Source organism: Rhineura floridana, chromosome 21 (genome assembly GCF_030035675.1).
Source record: "Rhineura floridana isolate rRhiFlo1 chromosome 21, rRhiFlo1.hap2, whole genome shotgun sequence".
NCBI classification, from domain to species: Eukaryota; Metazoa; Chordata; class Lepidosauria; order Squamata; family Rhineuridae; genus Rhineura; species Rhineura floridana.
Window position 1 is genome coordinate 6305630 of NC_084500.1, and position 7176 is coordinate 6312805.

The following is a 7176-nucleotide window of genomic DNA, read 5'->3' on the forward strand; positions in this document are numbered from 1 at the left end:
AGGGGGAGGGGGAAGTATAGGATTGGAAGGGGAAGGGGGAGGGAAGGGGCAAAAGGGAGATGATGGGAGGGAGGAGGAAGGAGGAGGGGAGGACAGGTTTGATTATTTGCATGCTTTTTGAGTTCAGTGGGATTTACTCCTGTACAATCATTATGCTTAGGATAGGTGAAACTGACTTGGGGGAGGGGCAGAGAGGGGAGAGGGAGGGGAGGAGATTGGGTGGGCAGGCACTGGGCAGAGCGGAAGCCCCTTTCCTTTCCAAAAAGAAAACATTGTGAACAATATCATTGTTTTTCAGGGTTTCCCCCACCTTTTTATTGTACAGCAGGTGGGTAGTCTCTCACCGTAATTTAAACTGAAGCTGTCCCTGACCACATCCACACCAGACCTTTATTTCACTTTAGACAGTCATGGCTTCTCCCAAAGAATCCTGGGAAGTGATTTGTGAAGGGACCTGAGAGTTGCTAGGAGAGGTCCTGTTCACCTCACAGAGCTACAATCCCCAGAAAAGGGGCTGACTGTTAAACCCCTCTGGCTATTGGAACTCTGTCAGGGCAATAGGTTTCTCCTAACAACTCTCAGCACCCAGCACAAACCCCACTTCCCAGGGTGTTGTCCCCTGATTAGCCAGGCCAAGCCAAGCCAAGCAGTGGTGAGTCCTGCTTTTAGAACACTGACAGTTGGTTCTTACTGAGTATGCCTAGGCTTATCATTGACTCCAATGCTAAATTAATTAAATATCGGCCAATCATTGTTTAAACTTTTAAATGGCAGAAGATGAAGGTCAGAGTATGGGGCAAGGTCAGTAATAGGATTACAGGTACTCTGTGAACATGGCTGATTTTTAATTAATTTCAACAAATTATGAGAACTCTGACAGAAAAAAGTCCAAAAGGGGTCTGGTTTTTCTCTCTCTCTTTTTACCACTTTGAACTCTCGATTCTCTCTGACTGTTTTGTGTATCACCATGAAAATTTAGAGGGTTGTTAAGCAAGTGTTTCTGAATTCAGGACTATAAGTTTTGTAAGGGATTTTTGAAATGGGCTTATGGGTAGCATCAGAATGGCATGGGGGTGTTTTCAATTTAACGTTGTGGAATGCAAAAAATCCATGCTGGCTATAGTATACAGGCACTTATGGATGCATAATATATATGTGTTTATGTAAGTACACAAATTTTTCATAAATAAATACGTTGATGTGTAACATGCATTTCCCTTTAATGTTTTGAGCAAGGAAAAACTTGCATAGGCAATTCTGGATATATAACTCTTGCAACAGAAAGGAAATCCTCTGTATGCATGTAACTTTCTGTTTTGCAGCCTGTTTCCTGCAAAACCTCTTGCATAAGTCTTGAGAGGAAGGAAGGAATTCACAATCCTCTGATAAGGCCACCGCTGGGGTGTTAATAATTTGCAGATTTTTAACAAGGGGAACAAAATGCTGCAGGGTGTTCTTAGCAGAGCTGCTATTTGGGGTGCCAGCCAGCTGTGCCCTTCTCCAGGACACTCCATTCCATCTATCCAAAACTGATTACCCAGGGTTCCCCCCCAGCTTAGCCACATCTGCACTGTAAATTAAAAGCACTTTTATACCACTTTAAACAGTCAAGGAACAGTAGTTTGTGACAGGTGCTAAGAATTGTTTGGAGATCCCTATTCCCCTCCCAGAGCGGTTCAACAATCCCTCTTCCCGGTAACTCTGGGAATTGTAGCTCTGGGAGGAGAATAGGGGTCTCCTAACGACGTTTCTCGTCAACTCCATTTTTTTTGCTGGCACTCACTGTCTGAGTTCCCTGTTAAGGGGAATGAGGGTGGCTGTACCGACACCAAATGCGTGCCCTCCGTTTCCCCCCTCTCTAGTATTTACATCAGCCTTCCCCCAAGCTGGTGCTCTCCAGATCCTTTGGACTGCAATGTCTGGAGGGCCCCAGGTTAGGGAGGTCTGATTTATACAGCGCCATCAATGTGCTTTACCAAAGTATAAGCGGAAAGGTGAATGTGTGCTCTAGCATTTGATGCAGGAGAGACAACCGAGGAAAGGGGTGGAAGTCTGCAATTGTTTTCAGATGTTTCAATTGTTTCATCTCTTGGGCGTTAGGGTTGTCAGGATAACACCTGTATCCATACGAATAATGAAATCTAGAGCTATAAAGATACGTACTGCAAACTCCTATCAGGGAAGGGTATACATTTTGCATAATGAGAAGACATGATTCATTAGAAAAGACAACAATGCTGGGAAAAACAGAAGGGAGTAGAAAAAGAGGAAGGCCAAACAAGAGATGGATTGATTCCATAAAGGAAGCCACAGACCTGAACTTGCAAGATCTGAACAGGGTGGTTCATGACAGATGCTCTTGGAGGTCGCCGATTCATAGGGTTGCCGTAAATCGTGGTCGACTTGGAGGCACATAACAACAGCAAATAGATTTTGATCATAGAATAGTAGAGTTGGAAGGGGCCTATAAGGCCATCAAGTCCAACCCCCTGTGCAATGCAGGAATCCAAATCAAAGCATTCCCGACAGATGGCTGTCCAGCTGCCTCTTGAAGGCCTCCAGTGTCGGAGAGCCCACTACCTCTTTAGGTCATTGGTTCCATTGTCGTATGGCTCTAACAGATACTTTGTTATCTTGCTTTTTAAAACAACAAAAATACATAAATAATACTACTAGTAATAAAACTCTTGTGTGCTTGCCACCCTGGGCTCCTTCAAGAGGAAGGGTGGAATAGATGTTTTCTTCGCTCCAGCAAGCATGGCCAATGACCAGGGATAATAGTTGTAGTTCAGCAACATCTGGAAGGCCCAAAGGTTCCCTACGCTTGGACACTGTCAGCCTTTCCCAACCGGGTGCCCTCCACATGCTGCTGGACTGCAGATCCCATCAGCCCCAGGCAATATGGCCAATAGTCAGGGATGATGGGAGCTACAGTTCAGCAACATCTGGAGGGCCCAATGTTTCACCATACCTGCTATGCATGAAGTATGCCCCATTGCACTCAATAAGTCGTAGTCGACTTGAACGCACATAACAACAACAACAAGTAACTGTGCATGGGAATGTCGCTAGGAACACAGGAAGCTCTCTTCTACTGAGGGTGTAAACACACCAGATCTTTAAAGCACCCCCTGAACCCAAATCCTGAGAAATGTAGTTTGTTAGGTGTGTAGGTAGGGAATTGTAGGTTTGTGAGTGGTAAACTATAGTTTGAGGATTCTTTGAGGGGTGCGGATGTGTGCTTTGAATGGGCTTTAAAGGTCTGGGGTGGACACAGGTCAGTCCACTGGCCTATTGTAATTCGGACTCTGGCTGGCAGCAGCTCACAAGGGTTCAGCCCTACCGGGAGATACCAGGCATGGAACCTGAGACCTTTTGCATGAAAAGTGCCTATGCTCTACAAGGAGGAATTGGGGCTGGGAAGGGATTTTCCTGTCTCATCTCAAGACCCTACAGTCTAACCACCATCATGTGATATTGGTCTTTGGCTTTTCATTCAGCTTGTTGAAATTTCTGTTCCACCTGATCTCAAATGAGTCACTTTGCTATTTTTAATCAGCCTGTCGAAAAGATACAAACAATCCCTTTTGGGAACGTTGAGAAAAGCCCTGAAGTCAGTTACGGGAACTGCCTCTGGCCTCAGGGATGGGCAAAGCTGTCAGTTTCTTATTTGTCCAGACTTCAGTTCTGTTCTTCGCAATTCCACATCAGTTCATGATATTTGAATCTATTTTTTTAAAGTCCTCAAAAGAAGAGCCCAGGTGGCCCATCTAGTCCCCAATCCTCCCAGTGGCCAACCAGATGCCCCAATGGTAGGCTCACAAGCAGGACCTGAGCGCAAGAGCGCTCTCCCCACTTGTGATTCCAAGTGAATGGTAAACGAAAGCATTCTGTCTCTGGAGGTATTTCATCAGCATTTTAGTGAGAAATTCTCCTACCTACTCTACACATTTTTGTATGCAATCGTCCCTAATATGCACATTTTTGCAAAGCAATTGCCCTTATTATAATGCAACAACAACATTTTATTGCAGTCAGCCAACCATTAAAAAGTACACAACTGGATACACACATAACCATAAAATCAAAAGATGGGGATTTAAGAGCTAACAATCACTGAGTGTCCAAGCGATATTACTATATTCAGAAATATTGCTACCTGTTCAGAAATGAATTTATTGGATCCCTCAAGGAAAATGCTCTCTAAGGATCAACCAAGAAACTGCCTTGTAAAAAGGTAGATGACCCCTTGATAAAACACACCTCCAGTACCACCAACTAAGCCGCCCGACCAGATCAGCCACACAGGGCCTTCTCTCTGTCCCACCAATGAAAACAGCTAGGTTGGTGGGGACTAGAGAGAGGGCATTCTCAGTGGCGGCCCCCACTCTCTGGAACTCCCTCCCGTTCGATCTTCGCCATGCCCCTTCCCTAGATACATTTCGCCGAGCCTTAAAAACATGGCTCTTTGGACAGGCCTTTGGGGTCCCCGGGGTGGGGTAATTTCTTTATATTGTTTTAAAATTGTCTATTGATGGCCCTGTACTGCCGCTTTTTAAAATGGTTATTGTTGACTGCATTGTATTTTATTATGTATTGTATTATTATGTATTGTTGAATTTAATGTTGTACGTCGCCTAGAGTGGTTTCGGCCAGATAGGCGACACAAAAATTAAATTTATTATTATTATTATTAAACTGTTTCAACATTATAATGCCTTTTTGCATGTTATGTTCACTAACATATACATTAGGGGTCAGGGAGAAATTCTAGAGCCGAATCTATCAAATTTGCACTTTCCAAAACAATATGAGAAAACCATCCCTAGAAATTTGCACTTATCTGAATTCTGTGATGCAGTTCTCCAACTAAGCAACGTTTTCAAAAATGTGTATGTTAGGAGAAAGTGTGCATAAACATGAATATATTAGTGAAATAACATACAAAATAACATACATTAGGTGCGATAATACATACATTAGTCAAAACTGCATGGAAATGTGCTTTATTAGGAGAAATTGGAACTAAAATCCTGGGGAATTTTCATGAGAATTTTTTTTTCTAGAAAAATTGCAAATTGTTGCAAAAATGTGGAGAACCTAATGTAAGATTAGAGAAATGAGAGACTATGGGCTTATGCACATGAGAACATTTCTTCGTAGCAAACACACAGCTTTTATCATCGTAATAGATTTGCAAGGTCCACACGTTGTGCTCAATGGTAGCTTCAAATCCGTTGTTTTATTTATTTATTTATTTATTATTTATTTAATTTGTATCCCGCCCTTCCTCCCAGCAGGAGCCCAGGAGAGGCAAACAAGGCACTAAAAACACTTTAAAACATCATAAAAACAAATCTTAAAATACATTAAGACAAAACAGTGTTAAAAACGTTTTAAAAACTTTTAAAAGGGTTAAAAACATTAAAAAAAACATATTAAGCAATTCTGATACAGACACAGACTGGGATAGCTCTCAACTTAAAAGGCCTGTTGAAAAAGAAAAGACTTCAAAAGATGCCGAAAAGATCGCCTGCCTAATATTTTCTATTCAAGTTGGCATTCCTCTGGAAGGATTAGTGTCTCTATTTCCTTGTAGCCCCGCCCTCTAATTTTACATTTTTACTCCCTCCGGTTGCTGAGTTACTGGGCATGTGCAAATATTTTCGACCTGCACAGTATTTCCTTTCCCTCCTGCCCCCCCGCTTCCTAAAGTTTGGCAGTTGAAAAGAAGTGGGGTCATCTGCCCCTCCTTTCTCCGCTGCTCCTTGCTTTTTTTTTTAGTTAGTTTTTCCCCACTGGAAAAACAAATCAACATAATATTGATTTTTAAAAAATCTATCAATATTTTCTGAAAATATCAATATTGATATTTTATCAGAATATCAATGTTGATATTGATATTTTTGAGGTGACTTTTAAAAAAAGATCCACTTTTGATTTTTTAGGAAACAAAAGGAGTGAAGGAAGTTTACTCGGAGAGAAAGGGAGGATAGAAGGGAGGGCGGCAGCAAACTGTGAAGCGGGGAGGACAGAGCAGTCGGAAGTTGCTGGATAAACCACCAGAAACAAAATGTAATTCCTGGGGGAGTTAGTGGGCGAGAAAGGGGAAGAGCTGAAAGTGACGATTCACCCGCCCACTGAAAACCATTGAAGCAAGTTATCTTCAGAGATGTGTGGGGCAGAGTGGAGCTGTATTGTTCTGAACTTTTGGTATTATCAGTGGATTGGGTTAGTACGGATTTACAGGGGGGAAACTGCATGATAGCTTCTGTTTGCCAGTAATGTCATGCAGATTAAAAGGGGGTGTGAGTAGCACCAGACACACACTATACAACCGTGTAGATGAGCCCTAAGAGAACCGAGACTGGCCGATCATTCCATCCCTAATATACATTTATACACACACTTTACCCTAGTATATGCATTTCTGTACACATTGCTAGACTGGAGGACTGCACTGCAGAATTTGGAGAAGTGTGAATTTCGAAGGATGGCTGTGATTCAATTTGATTAAAAAAAACCCTGCAAATTATGTAGGCTCGCCTTTAAATGCAAACTTCAATTGCCCTCCCTACTCTGTTGTCATGGCTACAAAGATGACACACCCTAACAAAGGAAGCTGGGAGACAGGAGGAGAGCGGCTCAGCACTGCCCTCTTGTGGCGTGGCTGCATTCTGGCAGTTGATGCCCATGCCTGTGCACAGAAAAAAAGAGCTCAAAGGTTACATGATACAGCACAATCCTAAACAAGTTTCCTCTGAAGTAAGTCCCCCTGAGTGCAATGGGGCTTGTTCTTAGGTAAGTACACCCAGGATTGCAGCCTTAATTAAATAAGAGCCCCTTTTCCATGAACAGCTGAAAAGTTTTACAAAATTGTTCTTTTAGGTATTCTATTTTATTTTACTCTAATGACAGTTGTATGGGCATAAGAAGAGCCTAAAGCTGGATCAAGCCAGTGGCCCATCTAGTCCAGCGTCCTGTTCTCACACTGGCCAACCAGATGTCCAAATGGGAAGCCTGCATAGTGTTTTATTTGTAAAAAGACTGGATCTATGCAATGCGTGCATACAAAAATCAAGAAACAAACAAACACCATCTTTTACTGAAGGAAGAGGAGGAGGAGGCAGGAGCGTATGGGAGATCAGTGGTATAAATTATCCTTACATAAATTCA